This window comes from Tenrec ecaudatus, chromosome 11, assembly GCF_050624435.1.
Source record: "Tenrec ecaudatus isolate mTenEca1 chromosome 11, mTenEca1.hap1, whole genome shotgun sequence".
Lineage (NCBI taxonomy): Eukaryota > Metazoa > Chordata > Mammalia > Afrosoricida > Tenrecidae > Tenrec > Tenrec ecaudatus.
This window is the reverse complement of record NC_134540.1, coordinates 56,592,108-56,610,486: the sequence shown is the minus strand read 5'-3', so window position 1 is coordinate 56,610,486 and position 18,379 is coordinate 56,592,108.

Below are 18,379 nucleotides of genomic sequence, written 5' to 3'. Positions count from 1 at the left end.
AACCAATCACTACAGACCCAGATTTCTGAAATCTGGGAGAAGTGGAACAATTGCCAGAGCAGGAAGAATGACAGGTCAAGACCCTGGAATAAGAGACTTAAAAGAGACATAGAAAATCCTCTCCTGATTGCATTTTGCCAGGATTGTGTAAAATAAAATATATTTAAAGAAAGAGAAAGTCAGGCATTATCACTGAGAGGCAGTTATTTCTGATATTGCCAGTAGAGAGATTTGGTTGCTATGCAACATGAATTTTGTCCATTTTTCTAAGACAGAGATTAAGATTATCATAGGACACCAATCTATTATCCTTCCTGTGGGGATTATTATTAAAGAACACCCACAGTTTGCAAATCTGGATCCATTTTGGTTTTGCTTTGCCAGCCTCAACAGAACCAAGATGAATATTTCCAAATCCTGCTTCAAAATAAATGTTTCACCAATTAAAGGGTAATATGCATGCCTTTATACAATAGTCTTAGAAGTTTTATCATGTATTCTTCTATATTTCTTTGGGTGAAATTAACACAAAATCTCTCAGATTCAAAGGGAGAAGACATGGACTGCAACTCCTAAAACAAAAGAGTCAAAGAAAATGTCAAAAATGGAAATAAACGCAAAAATGAAAGAAAAAAATAAAGCAGGACAGCTTCCTCATTCATTCACTACCACCTAATGAGTGAGCAGTGTGTTTTTTATACTCTTTGTGACTAGCGGGTGAGGAATACATTTTAGGGTACTCAAGGTGGAGACCAGAGAACCATACTAACTCATAGCAACCGGTAGGAGAAGATAGAACTCCTCTTGCGTTTCTAAGACCATATTCTTTTATGGGAATAGAAAGTCCTGTCTGTCTCACGAGGTGGTTTTGAACTGCTAAACTTGCAACTAGTAGTCCAAAGAGTATACACTATGTGAACAGGGCTCCAGAAAGTATATGTTTGATAGTTTGGACTAAAATGATAATGTTAGATATCAGAGAACAGTGAGTCATGTTGATTCATATTTTTGATGTTAGATAACATATTTTGTGGATTACATAAATTGGAAAAGAGAGACTAAAAACAGATAATTTCTAAGTTCTTGATTTATATAAGTGGTTTGATAATAGATTCATTTTTCTGATAATAGAAACAGACCAATAGATGAGGTGGAGAAGGAGATAATGAACATTTGTAAACAGTGGCTTTGTGATGACCCGAGAACGTCAGAAGGAGATGTTAAGTAAATAGTTGACTATATGGATCTGGATAGAAAGAATTTTTTCCATCACATTGTATTGGTTGAGTTGTACCTCAGTTTTTGTGGAAATTCACATATGAGATGTTACTCAATGAATGCTCAAAAGTAATTAAAGATTATATGATGTGATGCGGAAGAGGATATAAAATAAACGTCTTATCCTTAAGGCAATTGTCATGTCTTTTGGACAGCATCTATGAGAATATTAAATATTAGGAAAAAGGTATATCTTAACAATGTAGTAGGCATTTTGTGCAATGTTTTATAATGATGGAGTAGAGGGCTGCTAGTATTGCTTACAAGGCAGAGAGAACCTGAATGCAGTTGATTTCTGAGTACACATTTAGGCTTGTGTGCAGATACATAACTTAATTGTTAAACATAATTGGCATTAATAATAGGGGTCCTGCTCAAAGATCAACTATTGGTAGACACATCATCATAAGGACATGATACAATTTGAAATAGCAAATTGGTGATTGTTAATTGATAAAAACCTGCTTAAACTTTCATGTTCTCACTCTTCTCTGCTTAACCTCCGGTGTATAATCTCTGCACGTGAAAAAAAATGGAATCTATTGCTGGGTCAACAAGAAAAGAAATCATAAAGAGGACACTCAGGACCTTTGGGGTTCTTATCTCCTTCAACCTTTCTACTGTTTTTCATTAAATAAATCATGTTTTGCAGAGAAATTGGAAATGACCCCGAGGCAAAATTGTGATATGTCATCTAACTCGATGAGGCAGGTAGTAAACTTAGAGCAGAGCAGCTTGTGACACTTTGTTGGATCATTGATTATACTAAATGTGGAACAGGATGAAATGAAAACAACATGACAGAATGAGTCGAAAGAAACCTGTGCACTTACATGTTGCTCTTATTACAATTCATACAAGGCATTTACATGAACCATGCATGTAAACCACGAGTCCATTAAAAAGAAAAAGGGAAAAGGTGTAACGATGCCCCAAATTTGAAATTAGCATGTTTTGTGCCACAGAACCCTGGTGGCATAGTGGCTTATGCACAGGGCTGCTTTCCACAAGTCAGCACTTGTCTTAAAAAAAGCTCTGAAAGATTGGTATCTTTATGAAAGAAAGTTAAGAGCTCCAGTATTTATGAGAAAGAAAGAAAGAAAGTTTGGAATATAGAATTAGATGAGGCTTTATGCTTCTGTAAAGATTTAGAGCTCTGTTCTAAACCACAGAGGTCATGCTGTCCTGCTCTATAAGGTCACTGAGTCAGCATCCTCTTGATGAAAGGAGCGTCATTCTGAGTTTTGGCCCTATGCCATCCTTCATGTACCAACTACCTCACACTGTTTAGAGACAGACAAGGCTTTCTACTACTACAAACTATCTAGGAAACCCACACGTACTATAGGATCGTTATGAGTTAGCATTGACTCAATGACAATGAGTTAATATCACTAGTTAAAATTAGATTATTTCTTAAACTGTAATTGTATATTTTTCATGTAGAAGTTTCCCCCTAAGTTTTATATTAACAAATGTAAATTACCTATTTAACTCATCCATCCATTTGTAAGGGAAAGTACCACGTTCTATAATGTATAAGTATCCCCACAAAACTGCCCAGGGTGGGGAATTAATTGTAATCTTGTTTTTATATATGTGAAGCTCAGAGATTGATGAGTTATTATTTTCTAATACACATGTGTTATGATCATGGAATTAGTGGATTGATTTATTCATAATATACTTGGACAACTATTTTTTAATTAATTTAATTTATTTTTTAAAATCATTTTATTAGGAGCTCATACAACTCTTATCACAAGCCATACATACATCAATTGTATCAAGCACATTTGTACATATGTTGCCATCATCATTCTCAAAACACCTGCTTTGTACTTGAGCCCTTGGCATCAGCTCCTCATTTTTCCCCTTTGTCCCCACACCCCCATCTCCATGAATCCTTGATAATTAATAAATTATTATTATTTTGTTATATCTTACACCATCCGACATCTCCCTCACCCACTTCTCTGCAGTCCATCCCCCAGGGAGGAGGTTATATGTAGGTTTTGTAGTCTGTTCCCCCTTCCCCCTCACCTTCCTTCCACCCTCCTGGTATCACCACTCTCACCACTGGTCTAGCGGGGTTCATCTGTCTTGAATTCCCTGCATTTCCAGTTACTATCTGTGCCAGTTTACATCGTCTGGTCTAGCTGGGTAAGTAAGGTAGAATTGGGATCGTGATAGTGGTGGGAGGAAGCATTCAAGAACTAAATGAAAATTGCATATTTCATTGTTGTTGCACTGCACCCTGACTGGCTTGTCTCCTCCTAACAGCCCTTCTGCAAGGGGATGTCCAATTTCCCACAAATGGGCCCTGGGTCACAGCTCCTCACTCCCCCTCATTCACAATGCTATGATTTTTTTTGGGGGGGGGGTGATCTTTGATGCCTGATACCTGATCACTTCAATGCCTTGTGATCTCACAGGCTGGTGAGCTTTGCTGTTTCTCAGTTAGATGGCCACTTATTTATCTTCCAGCCCATAGGACCCCAGATTCTATATCTTTTGACAGCCCGGCACCGTCAGCTTTCTTCACTGCATTTGCTTATACAGCCACTTTGTCTTCAGCGTTCATGTTGGGGTAGGCTGGTGTGCTTCTTCCATGTTGGCTTTGTTGTTTCTTAGCTTGATGGCTGCCTATTTATCTTCAAGCCTTTAAGACCCAGACGCAATATCTTTTGAAAGCTGGGCACCATCAGCTTTCTTCACCTCATTTGCTTATGCACCTGCTTTGTCTTCAGCGTTCATGTCGGGGTAGGCTGATGTGCTTCTTTCCTGTGGGTTTTATTGTTTCTCAGCTAGATAACTGCTTGTTCATTTTAGGTCTTTAAGACTTCAGATGCTAAATCTTTTGACAGCTGGGCACCATCAGCTTTCTTCACCACATTTGCTTGTGCACCCGTTGTCTTCATTGATTGTGCCAGGAAGGTGAGCATCTCAGACTGCCGAATTGTTAGAACAAAGTGTTCTTGTGTTGAGGGAGTACTTGAGCAAGGGTCCACTTGGACAACTATTTTTTGTGTGTATAATTTTGTTTTTTTTTTTTTCATCTTTCCATTTCAAGAAAAGAGAAAGAAACTTATACTTGAGGGTCCTGGCATGCTCTTTCAGAGATCCTCCCATCTTTTGATGACAAATGGGTGAAACCATTTTTTGTGGCAATGCACTATTCTCCTTTTTAATTTACCTGCCCGAGGCTTGATACTATCCCTTTGAGAATATTGTTCTGCTCCTCTGGCTCATCTATTTAAAACCTTGTTACCATTCTGCAGGCAGATAATAATAATCACATAGTAACCCAGGGAATATATCACCTGAAATTTTCTTGCCTGAAGCTTTCCAGTGATCAAGGTTTCTTTCCAAACCCAGCTTCCACATAATGGGTTCATCTCGGTTTATCAACACTTCCCTTTGAGGCATGGAAAAGAGGGATTGAGCCTCATGGTTAACACAGTTACAGCTGTAATGGCCAGTGGTATTGATCACCATTCTTGGCCCTATTTAAGAGCAATAGGCAGAATATGTCACAGAGTGATTTATAACCTTGCAAAATAATCCATCTGTTCTAACAGAATTTCCATTGTTCTAGGTAATGTCCCACAGACACTAGTGCAATATTCTTGCTTGAAATCTTATCATTACATTAACTTCCCATATCTAACTGGAAAACTCAGGTACTGCTAAAAAATGTCCTCTGTGAGCTGAGAATCATCTAAACTCATTGTCTGACCTCATATTTCATTCCAGGTGTTTAGAATAGAATGTGTATTATTCTGTTCAGTTGTTTGTTGTTGTTGCTGTTGTTGTTTATAGGAAAAGAAAGGCATGGTTTCTTATCCACAGATACTAAATATTCATTTGTAAACACCTAAATGCCTCAATCTTGCCTCTGACCTTTCTAGATACATTTTGAACTCAAATATCCTTTCTTTCTCTTAAATACTGAAGTTGCTTAATTTTATTTCACAAAGATACCAATCTTACATAGATGCTTTCAAGAACCTACCTATTAAAAATGCCTCAGTGACCTTAGATCTGTTTAGCTGCATGAATTCTTATAATACCAAAGAAAATAATTTTATTCTGAGAAATAGGAATAAAAGGGAGCTGATACATCTAAAATATTTATCAAATCACATGTGGAAATGATACCATTTGCAATCAGAAATAAGGGTTTGACATTTTAATTGATATTCTTTTTGTTGATGGAGTTAAAATTTCCTAAGTAATCAATCTATTTTATTGTCAGAAATTTCAACTAGATCAAAATGACAGGGTTGGAAGTAGAACTATAAATACAGAAGTACTTATGTTCAGGTTCCTTCCTCCAGTGGTAGTAATTTGCTTTTATGTCAGACAATCTCAAGGATATGGCTATAACAGGTTTCTAGTGAGATATAGGGATTCTGTGAGGCTAATGGGACATGAATTAGCCGACATTTTCCATGCTGATGTATCTTTATCATTTGATCAAATATTGATAGATTGACAAAAAGGAAATCACAACTAAGCTTTGGAAAGAAATGTGAGTTACTCTGTCAGGCATAGTTCTTTGCTATCTCTTCGGCAATTTCATTACTTAAGGTAATACTTTAATTGGCCTTATGTCCAAGAAATGAGTGAACTTATTGCATACAAATCATCAGACCGTCAGCACCAAGGACATATTTCTTCTGCATTTTGTTTTGTTTTTTAATGCTGACATTGTCTAAGGAGAGATTATTTTGCTGAGTGCGATAATGTTTAATAAATAATATTAATTATTTTGTCAGATATTCTACTAGAGTAAAAGCTGACTCAATCAGGAAAAGACACATGGGCTAAGGCTTCTTTTAGTAATATTCATATGTTTTTGGTGGTTTTGTTTCTGTATATCTCTACATTCCATAAACAACCATAAGTGAATGTTTTACTTTCTACTCCCTTACAGAGTTACAGTTTTGGGAACCCACAGTGGCAGTTCTACCCTACTTTAGCGAACACAATGCAGGCTCAGGAAATGATGACATTGAATTTGTCATTCTCTTTTCTTTAAATGTTTTATTGTTCACTAGATGAAGATTTATCAACGAGCAGATCACCAGTGTTACAGTCAATGATTCATGCACATTTAGGGTGCTATACCTGATCCCACTTCCTCCCAATGTTCCCTGCTTCCACTCCTCTTGCCTGACCTCCTGTGGGGTACATGCTAACCTCCTTCTTTCCTAACCTCCTGTGCCATCAGTTGTCCCTGCCCTATCCTCCAAATTTGAAACCCACCGCCAAGTTAACTGCCATAGAGTTCATTCTTATTCATAAGGACCCAGTAAAGCAGGGAAGAACTGCCACTGAGGGTTCCCAGGCTGTAATTCTTTCTTTGAGTAGAAAGGCTCCTCTTGCTCCTGCAGAACATCTGGTGGTTTCAAACTCCTGATCATATGAATAGCAGCACAACTTGTAGCACACACGGTCACCGGGTGTGTTAGACTGGGTAGACTAGAGAAACAAATTCATAGAGACACTCATGTGTATAAGAAAGGACTTTATATACAAGAGCAATTAAATATTGAGAAAGCATCCCGGCCAAGTCCAGATCATGTTTATTAGTCCAGTATTAGCCTATATGTCTGATACCAATCTACAATTCCTCTTCAGTCTCATTAAGCACATACACTGATGCTGAATGCAGGACAATCACAGGCCAGTCGATGAAAAGTCCTGTGGATCCAGTGGCTGTAGAGGCATCTCAGAACTCAGGTGTCCATGTGGCTCCTTCAGCTCCAGGGATCTAGCACAACTCCATGTGTCATGTCAACTGCAATGTCTCCCAGGGAGTGAGCCTGCGTCCTGCCTCAAGTGAGGTACTTAGTTGCTTAGCACCTCCAAATGAGGTCATCAAGCTGCGACCCGATGACAGGCTTAACTCCACCCTTTCACTCTTAATCCTCTCAAATGGACAACAGATTATGTAACTCCCCCACCAGGGCTCCCTACCTCAGGGTCTTTTAATGTGATCCTTTACAGAAGAATTGGTAGCGGTAGCTCTTCTGGTCTAAGCATTATGACATTTTATTTGTATCTATGTCCTCAGTAATTGAGGTGGCTGGACTTAAAGAGAGGGAATAACTTACCCAGTTTCTTGGATTTTTTTGTCCCCCTTCTTCTTGGTCTAGTAATCTATTTTGTATTGTGGTTGTTTATTTATGTTATTTACTGTTATGAAGTAATACAAGATATTTTTTCTAATAATATTATTTGTATTCATCACCATACTTTGAAAAGTTGCTACTATTTAATGATTAAAAAATAAAATAAAATTGTTGAAGTTGAGTGGCCATTCTAATTAAGAATGGTGGACTGCACCTATGCCAACCAACTAGATAGAATGGGTTTTAAAAAAGACTTCATTCTCAAGGACAAAAAGCATAAAAGAAGAGAAACTCTGGGGAAAAAAATGTCAGAATTTGGAAAGCAAATATGTAGTGGAAAATGACTTAGAAGACCCAAGGAAATGAATTCTAAGCTTGAAGGAGGCAAAACTATGACACAGTAGCAGAATCGACCCTCTATGTTCTCATGAGTTGGAGAGGTCAGATACATTTGTAAGTGCGAGAAAATGTGGTCAATTAAAAAAATATCATTTCTAAATCTGTTTAAATATAAGATATATTCACTCAGGATACTTTTTTCATGGTTCATCTATGCTATGGTATGTTTAGTGATGGATAGTTATTTTGTTTTTTTTTTTTTACAAAATTTTATTGAATAGCTTAAAAGTCATCTAGTAAGTGGGGAGGGGGAGGGAACAAGGAAAGGGATCAGCCCTCAGTGAGCCCTCCAGGCCCACAATGAGGCAGACCCTGGTCCTCACTTGCGGCTTGAGTGCTAAATTCTGGCTTTCAGCCTGCTATGTAACAGGGGAACCATGGGGGGTAGGAATAAGGTCCTCAATATACTGGGAAGATTCAAGAACATCCATCTGTCCAGATGTGGGGGAACTCTGGTCTTCCATCCTCTCTGAGGCTACAGGACCCTCCTCTTCTGGAGTCATCTCAGTCTCCTTGGGGACCCAGTATGTGAGCTGTGGTTCTGAAGGCTCTGGGCCAGGGCTGCAACATCCCCGGAACGAGCTGCCACATCCTGGGCAGTCCCTGCACGGCATCTGGCACACACGTTCCAGCGACCCCAGGGAGGACTAACAGCTGTTCCCTAAAAGGTCACCCAGTTTGGGGTAGTAAGGCAGTGCCCGTGGACCAATAGATTCCTGGAGGCTGGAGGCTCCACTGGTGCTTCCTGGGCTGCAGAACTCCAAACCTGCTTTCTACAGGCAAAGCAGGAATGGGCCATGGCCTTGGCCTCCAGACCTCAAAGGGCCACGTGCGTGGGCTAAGAAATACGGGGAAGTTCTCCAGAAATCTTTGGATGTCAAAAAGGGGGTGGCAGGGAAGAGAGAAACAGCAGAACACAGTGCAGTGGTGGGTGTTGGCAACAATCCTGGGTGCACATTGATGGGAAAAGCTGAAACTGGGGGAATAAGGTGGAAGTTGGATGACACTAGATGTTATTTCCCAAAGTTGAGCTGGAGGGCTGGAGCAGGAGCATTGGCAAAGTACAGATGAGGTCCTCTTTGTGTTTCCAGTGGATAAGAACACCATTCGTGGTGGTCCTGTTGACTTCAGAGCCATAGGCGATGCCCTCTCTTGGTACATGGGGCCACTATCACCCCAAGTGACCACTACTCCAGGCAGTGACTCCAGCTGAATCTATTTCGGACTCTCTTGGGCAGTGGCTCAGCAGCCGGCAGTGCAACTGCCCATGGGTACAGTACCAACTGGACCATCTGATATCCTACCAGTGACAATGGTCCATCCTCTTCAAAGGACTTGGGTCTCCTCTCCCAGAATACAAGATTTGATGGATAGTTTTATAGTGGATATCAGTGATAGGTATGTCCCAGAATGGAGTCAAGAGTCTGCACCTGACTACTCACCTGGTGGTGAGAGATTCAGATCCATCAAGGGGCTATGCCGGAGAAAGCCTTCATGTTCTGCCTCCTGAAATAATAGAGTCAGGATAACCCTGGAACACTTGGGTCTTGTAATAAGTCACCATCATTTGGAATTGACTGAAAGTAACAGAGTCTTGTTTTCTGTTTGTTCCTGGCAATCGTTACCTAGCATGTGCTTAGGCAAGAGGTCTTATTTAATTTTGTACATAAATGAAATATGTTTAATTAACAAAAGTTGTTATCTATATTTTTACAAAAACGCAAGAAGAAACAAAGAAATTTTCAAATATTGTGAACAAATGAACACAGAAAAGAAGGAAACAAAGTGAAAGGCTCCGTGTGCCCCCTTCATCTCTGCTCTGCCAGACAGTCATACCCAGTCACTGACTCTCTGAAAATCATAAAATTAATTGGAATATAAACTGAGAACAATGGTTGCATTAGCTACAGAGACTTGGGGAAATAAGCACTAATGGTATACAAACTATGCAACTGAATTGAAATTGTGAAAACATGAATGAATGAATGAATGAATAAGTCGAAAGAGCAAAAACAGACCAAAAAAAACCCCAAACTCACAGTCATCCAGTCAGCTCAATGTAAAGCAAACTTACATAGGGTTTCTGAGGCTACAGATCTCTGGGAGAGCAGAGAGCCTCCTCTTGCCTCCTCAGAGCAACTAGTGGGTTTCATCTGACAACCTTTTGGTGAGAAATCCAATGCCTAACTCAGCGCCATGAAATTCCTTTAAGAAAAGGACACTGGGTATAAAATCTACCATAATCAAAATAAAAAGAAATCAAAAGAGATAGTGTCTGGGGTCTTAAAGGCTTGAAGGTGAACAAGCAGCCATTTGACTCAGAAGCAACAAAGCCCACATGGAAGAAGCACGCCAGCCTGTGCGATCACAAGGTGCTAAAGGGACCAGGTATAAGACATCATGCAATATATATATATACCATAGTGAATGAAGGGGGAAGTGCAGAGTGGAGACCCAAAGCCCATTTGTCGACCACTGGAGATCCCCTCACAGAGTGGTTTAGGAGAGGAGATGGGTAAGTCAGGGTGCGATATAGTACCGATTAAAAACACAGCTTTCCCCCAGATCCTGGATGTTTCCTCCCTACAACTACCATGATCTGAATTCTACCTTGCAGGACAGGATAGGGCAGAGGTTGTACCCTGGTGCATATGGGAGCTGGAGGCACAGGGAATCCAGGGTGGATGATACCTTCAGGACCAGGGGTGTGAGGGGCGATACTGGGAGAGTAGAGAGTGAGTGGGTTGGAAAGGGGGAACCCATTACAAGGATCCACATGTAACCTCCTCCCTGGGAGACGGACGGCAGAGAAGAGGGGCGAAGGACAGTCTGGATAAGGCAAGATATGACAAAATAACAATCTATAAATTATCAAGGGCTCATGAGAGAGGGAGGAGCGGGGAGGGAGGGGGGTGGAAAGAGGACCTGATGCAAAGGGCTTAAGTGGAGAGCAAATGCTTTGAAATTGATTAGGGCAAAGAATGTACAGATGTGTTTTATACAATTGATGTATGTATATGTATGGATTGTGATAAGAGTTGTATGAGCCCCTAATAAAATGTAACAAAAAAGAAAAAGAAATTGTTTACCTCAATGGCAATCTAAAACAGAGATTAAAACTGCATGACAATCCCTAGTTAGATTCAGATTGGGTAAGAAAATAAACGGTTGTCAACTACTGAGGGAGAGCTAAAAGACATAGTATGGCAATGCTAGTGCTACTGTTAATAAAGACTCAAACCCAACACACTGACTCCAAGTGGATGACTTTGTGAAAGTAAGACTACTCCACAGGTTAGAGAAGGTATCTCTACAGATGCAGACGGCCTTGTCGTTCTTCAGTGGAGCACTAGTGGGTATGAACCAATAGACCTTCGGGTAGCAGTCCATTACTTAACCCACTGCACCCCCGGGGCTCCTTTGATATTGTTAATAGGGATAGCTATATTTTAAAAGGATCTGGCACTTCATTAACAACACCAGCATTTGAAATTCTATCCTAGATATGTAGCTAAGATCCGAACATTCACACACACACAGATCTGCAGCTGGATGTTCATTTCAGGTTTGTTTATTCTAGCAAGGAGTTCCAGGCAACCTCGTTCTTCTCCACTCAAAAATGGAATATATCAGACCTTGGTTATTCCACACCTGTCAGGAGCAACCAATTCCACATAAAACATTGTGCAAAGTGAAAAAGGGAGAAACAGAATAATACATATAAGGCCATATGATTTATTGCATCAAAAACATGTATATCTCAAACAAGAATAAATACAGGAGCTCTAGCATATCCATATATAAATAAAAAAGACCCAGTCTACATAAAGAAATTAGGAAGAGTAGAAATATGTTATAGTCATATGCTAAAAAGTTATAGTAATAAGTAAAAAGTATGTACAAATTAGAATGCAACCAAGGGAAAAAAATTCTCATGGCATAATTCAAATAGACGTATGCTACAATGATTGATAATTGGCTTAGTCTTGGGCTTAGTTATGATTATTTATGAAGGAGAAATGCAGAATTGATTTAGATGATGCTGATTGTGCTGAAAAAGCATGGTGGTGGCTGGAATTTAATTCATTACAGACGTTTCTGATCATCCTAGGGGCCCTTTGGTCTACTCGTAAGAAAGGGAGACTGATCAATTTAGAAAATCTCTCTAAGGCAAACATATTTCAGTGGGAAATACATTTTCCTATCTACAATGTTTGGTTCAGCATAATTAACATGAATAATTCAGGACAATTTCCTGATAGTTATTATATTTGAGAGCTTAGCTGGATCCTAACTGCCCTCAAAATGTAGTCAGAATGCAAATGTCTTAGGAAAGAGAGGAATGTAGGTAGTTTGATTAAAATGTAATGTGTATTTAGAATTAACAATACGCAGGGTCTTAACAAAATGACCTTAACAGTATTATTTTACGCAAATGCATTTGCATAATTGTTACAATGACATCTCCCTCTCTCCTTGACTTGCGCCCCCCACCTTCTTGCATATTTAAATTTCTCTTTTATCAATAGGTTTCTATGCGAAAGAACAAAGCTAATTTTATAGTTCTGTTTAAGTTTAATGTCAGCCAAATGAGGGAATACAATGTTGGCCTGTGAAGGAAACCAAAATGCTCAGGGTTCTGTTTTTGTATTCAAAATTATGGTTTGGGTCAATTATTTGTATGTGTCATGTTTACTTCATTACACAGCAAAACAATCAGTTTTCTAAATTAATGTAGTCCGTCAATATATGTGGTACTTTCACTGTGCTTACACCCTCCCTCCCCGCTCCCCCCAAAAGCATTAAGTTATAGAATGTTATGAAATTTTATATGTTGATATAGTTTTAGTGTGAGTGTGTTTTTAATAGCAAGCTTTCAGAGGCAATTTAATATCTCTTCCATGCAACATAAAGCCCCCAATAAACCTGTTTGACTTTAACTATTTATGGGAGCAGAAAGTCTTGTTTTTCTCTGCAGGACAGTACTTTCTGCTCCCATAAATAGTTAGTCTCAGAAACTCACGGAGACAGTTCTCCCCTGCCCTAGAGAGTCACTAGGAGTCAGCATTGACTCCATGACAGCAATTTGGGTTTGGGATTGGTACTCAAGTTGGCCTAGTAAGTGGAAGTCTATATTGCTGAGCTCATCACACATCACTGCCACTCTGCTATGATAACACATGGATCTATCCTGTCATCCTAGCCACAGAACCTATTGTCCTGCCACTTGGTTGTTAAAATTGTCCTTTACTGAGTTCATCTTATACTGAACATTCTCATGTGTTTAGCCAATTCAGAGAGGTATATTCATATGCTTCTCCCTTAGACCTCCTTGTTGCCAATTTTCCCATTTTACTTCCAAGCCCTTGACAATGTAGTCAATTCATTGGTCACATGGATCGGAACGTTTGCACATCTGAGAATTTCTCCTTCTAACTAAACTGATGGACTAGATAAAGTGCTTGACATTCTGCCCATTAGGAGAAGTTCCTTTAATATTTGGGCTTCAATGAGGTCCCAAAGGGGGGCTGTAGTTCTCCCACCATCCATTTCCAACAGTGACTTCATACCAAATAAAACCACCTGGAAATCAGACACAAGTTTTTTTCCACGGTCAACTGATCATGAGGAAGACTCCTGGGGCTTTAGGTTCAATTTGGGAGAGGGAAAGTGGTGTGACAGGAGTGGAGATCATGAATATTTAGGCCACTTCCTCACTTACATGGCCTTCATATCCTGCTTGGGCCAATCTATTATATACCACTCCCATTTAATGATGGACTCCTCTTGTGCACATCCAACTTTATGACTGTAGGTGGGACATCTAGGTCAGGGGGAAAGATCGGGCAGCATGGTGACTTCATGGTTAGGTGTACAGTCTCCAGTGAAGCCCAGTGACAATCCTAAATTGGTGCTCAAACGTAACTTAATTTTTTTAGAGGATTTCAGGGAACGCCTCTAAATTTCTAAGAGTCTGATCTGTAATTCACCCATCCAGGCCCGCCAAAGACTCAAAAGATGCATCTCTAACTGACATTAGACGCTTCAAGCACCATTAGATCCACTAGATCTTATGAACAAAGTGGCAACGTGGCTTGAACGATATCTAGAAACTCTGGTGTCACTTTTTCTTTTTCTGGCTAAGTAGCTTTTAAGGTCCCTTGACCAATAGGCCAGAACAGTACACCATAAAAGAGATGCTGCCTCCACAAGAGGCTCCCTAAGCATTGTTCTTCCCTTCTAGTTATTAGAAGGGTGACATGCACTAACTTTTTATTCACATGAGAAGGGACACTTACCCTACAATGGTTATTTCCTGTTTTGTTAATCTCGTATGAGGATTGGAACTGACTCCAGGGCACCAACAATAACGACACTATAACAGGGATGGCAATAGGTGTTGTGGGTCTAAATCCAGTCCAACGTGCCTTTTCCTGTAGTGTACCAAGCCAGTGCTGATGCTTTCATTTGGTACAAAGTGGACAGACTTGTAAGTTAGCTGTTTGAATCCACCAATGGGAAGAAGAGGTGACATTCTATTTCTGAAAAATGTATTACCTTGGAAACCCTGCGGAGCTTTTATTCTCTGTCCTATAAGGTCATAATATGGACAAATAAATTTGAGAGCAATAAGTAACTGGTGCCCATGATAATGTTACCTCTCTGTGTCCTCTCTCTCATTCAAATGTTTTTACATGCATACACATATATACACATAAAACATATGCATGTATGTATATATTGCTATGGTTAGATGGCATTGGGTTGGTTCAGTATACAGAGATCATTGTTGAGAACCTATATACATAACGAAACACTGCCTTGTCCTGTGCCACTCTCGTACTTTGTTTGAGCCTATTGTAGCTTCCATGATTTTAGTCCTTCTGCTTAAGGGTCTTGCTCTCTTTCACTGACACTCTACTTTACCAAGCATGGTTTCTTATTCTAGCATTTAGCCTCTCCGGAAAGCATATACAAAGGACATGAAAATAAGCCTTGAAAATACTGCAGGCTTAAGTATGGATTGCAACCAATGTAAAGAAAATCAGAGCATTTCCAGAAACATAGCCACCTTGTAACAAACACAGGAGGGTCTCTACAACCACAGCCAGAGATATCCTGCCAAGAGGGAAGCCCTGCACTTCCTGGAAGCCAGAAAAACAACTTAAAAGTGAATTACACCAAAGTTTCTTAACACTGGAGTTGAGACCAAATGAATTAAGGAGAGGAGCCAGTGAAGTTACTCACTTGAAGATCAAAAATGTGTTTAAGAGATGAGGAGAATGCTCGTGAGAACAACCAAAAGACTTGAAAAATTAGAGATGGAAAATACCCTCTGAAGCGCCCCCCACCCAAATAGAATTCTGACTAGGAGGGGCAGTTCCAGAAAGCTCCCAGGACAAGTGGGGAGATAGTCATAAAGGTCAGTGGACAGACCTGGAATTATGTATGCTTTTAGATTTTATTTTAAATATTTTTTTCTCTTTTTATTTAATCTTTTGTTTTCTTTTTATTTTGTGTCTGTTTTTGTTGTTTTGCCTACTTATATAGGATCATCATGGAGGCAAGCCCAAGGAGAGAGCAACAGGACTGACAGTTCTGGAGGAACTTGCGGGAGGAGGAGCCAGGGGAAAGTAGAGTTGAGAAAACAACATTATAGACAGGGGAATAACTAAGGAATTAAAAGCAGCAATGAGGAGGACATAGAGATCCTGGTGGTGCCAGAGCCACAGCAATCTAGCTGAAAAGAATTACCAAGAGGTAGAAAAAAGGTGAGCATGACGGTAGGGCAGGAGGAAGGTCAAACAGAGGAAAGACCTAGGAAGCAAAGCTATAGATAAAGGTGAAAACATAGGTATACACTTACATAAATATATTAATTCATAAAAATAGAAGTATTGGCCTCTATGCATATATTTATATGGCAACATACTGAGGAAGTGGATGGACTTTGGGCCTCTGCTCAAGCCCCCCATCAACACAAGAGCACTTTGTTCTAACAACCTGACATTCTGTGATGCTCACTGTCCTGACTTGATCATTGAAGATAAAATGGGTGCATAATAACTGTGGTGAAGAGAGCTGATGGTGCCCAGATATTAAATGATATAACATCTATAGGGTTTTGAATGCTTGGATTTAAACAATCAACCATCTAGCAGAAAAGCAGCAAGCCCACATGGAAGAAGCACACCAGCATGTGCAATCATGAGGTGTTGATGGATTTGGGCACCAGGCACCAGAAGATCCCAAACAGCAACACCATAAAACATATTGTCAAGGACACGGGGAGTCAGAGTACAGATCCGAAACCCATCTGATCATAATAGGACATCCTCTCACAGAAGGGTCACAAAGACGGGATGAGTCCACCAGCGCCCAGTATATCACCGGTTTAACACACAATATTCCTCTGGTTCTTTGAGGCTTCCTCACCCCACACTATCATGACCCCAGTCCTGCCTTTTGGTCCTGGCTAGACCAGAGTATGTGCACTGGTATAGATATGAACTCATGACACATGGAATCCAGGTCAGGTAAACCCCTCAGGAACAGAAATGGGAGAAGTAATATGAGGAGGGTATGGGGGAGGTGGAAAAAGAAGGGAGGTAGTGGGAACTTATCATAGTGACTGACATATAACCACCACCACCACCACCCCCAGAGGTGGAGAACAACAGAAACATAGGTGAAAGGAGACAGCGGTCAGTGTAAGATATGAAAATAATAATAATTTGTCAAGGGGTCATGAGGTTGGGAAGGAAGGAAGGAAGGGAAGGGGAAAAGGAATAGCTGATACCACGGGCTCAAGTAGAAAGTAAAGGGTTAGAAAATGAAGATGGCAACACATGTACAAATATGCTTGATACAATTGATGTATACATGTTATAAGAGCTGCAAGAGCACTCAATACAATTATTTACTTTTTAAATAGAAAAGAAATACTAAATACCAAAAGGAATACTAGATGACGAGCAATAAGGTACCAGATTTAGACAACATGGTAAGATATTTGAGTAATAGAATTGAAGGAAAGGAAAATCGATTCAATGAGCTTGAAGACCATTTCTCTGAATGCAATCAATAGAGAACAAACAAAACAACCAAACAAACAAAGGAATCCAAAAGAAGCCTGAGAATGATATAAGACACTGATAATCAAGAGAAACAACCTCATTTGAATCCTGGAGCAAGAAGAAGTAAAAAACTCCTACAGGGAAAAAAAATAGCATGAGGAATCATAGAGAAAAATTTCCCAATCCCATGAAGGAGGAGAAAATAATATTCAAGAAGTAGAAATAACCGTAAACAGAAAGAAATCCCAAAGGAAAGATTGAGAGATGTCATAGTTAATTGCTCCTACTTCAAGGAAAGGAGAAATTTCCAAGAGCTTCTGAGGAAAATCATAGTCACCTTCAAAGGAAATCTGGTAAGATAATCTCAGACTTCTCGGCAGAAACCTTGCAAATAAGATGGAATTACATATATAAAATTCATAAGGAAAACAACAGAAACAAACCCTGACAACCAAAGATCATATATCCATAAAATTATCCTTCAAATAAAAAGGGGAAAATAAGTATTTACAGACAAGAAAAAAAGTCGAGGGAAAATTGTAAAAACAAGACCAATATTTAAAAACTATTAATTGATCACTATGAACAGAGAATCAATGACAGAAGCTGACACAACTGGAAGCAACCTACAGGACATCACCTTCAAGAGGCCACCACAAGGAAAATGGCAGTTACAATGACAGAAAAGTAGAGGACGAATAAAAACTCACACACAAAAATCGAAAACACACACACACACACACAGCAAAATGACAGCAGCAAAGGAACCTATATCAATAATGAAACAGATTAAATGCACTAGTCAAGAGACAGAAAGTAGCAGACTGGATTAGTAAATAAAACCCATCTACATGCTGTCTACAACAGACAAAAAGTAAAGTTAACCGTAGACTCAAAGATAAAAATAAACTGAAAATCAAAGAATGGAGAAAAACATACCAAGCCAGTGGCCGCCATAAAAAAATCAGTGGTGATGATATTAATCTCTGATAAAACAGACTTCAAGGCAAATAACATAATGAGAGATAGGACTGGATACTACCTAATGATTAAAGAATAATAGAACAAGAAGACATGGCCACAATAAGCATATTACCATACTACTACCACCACCACGTCCTCCAATGAAAGGTTTACAAAACACATCAATTGAATCTTTAGACTTGAAGAGAGATTTAGACATGTTGATAATAATAGTAGGAGACATCAACAATCCACTGTCAAGGAAAACCATATCCATGAAAGAAATTCAATAGCGTAATAGAAGAGTTAAACAACACAATCAACCAACCTGTGTTCCTAGATATATACAGGGCACCCCACCTGACACCAGCACATCCTCACATGGTGCATATTCTAGAATGGAGGCTACAAAGCACATCTTAACAAATTCAAGATATTGAGATATCATGATCCATTTTCTCAGATCACAATGCTATAAAATTAGAAATAAAAATAAAAAGAATATAAGGCCAAAATACATGG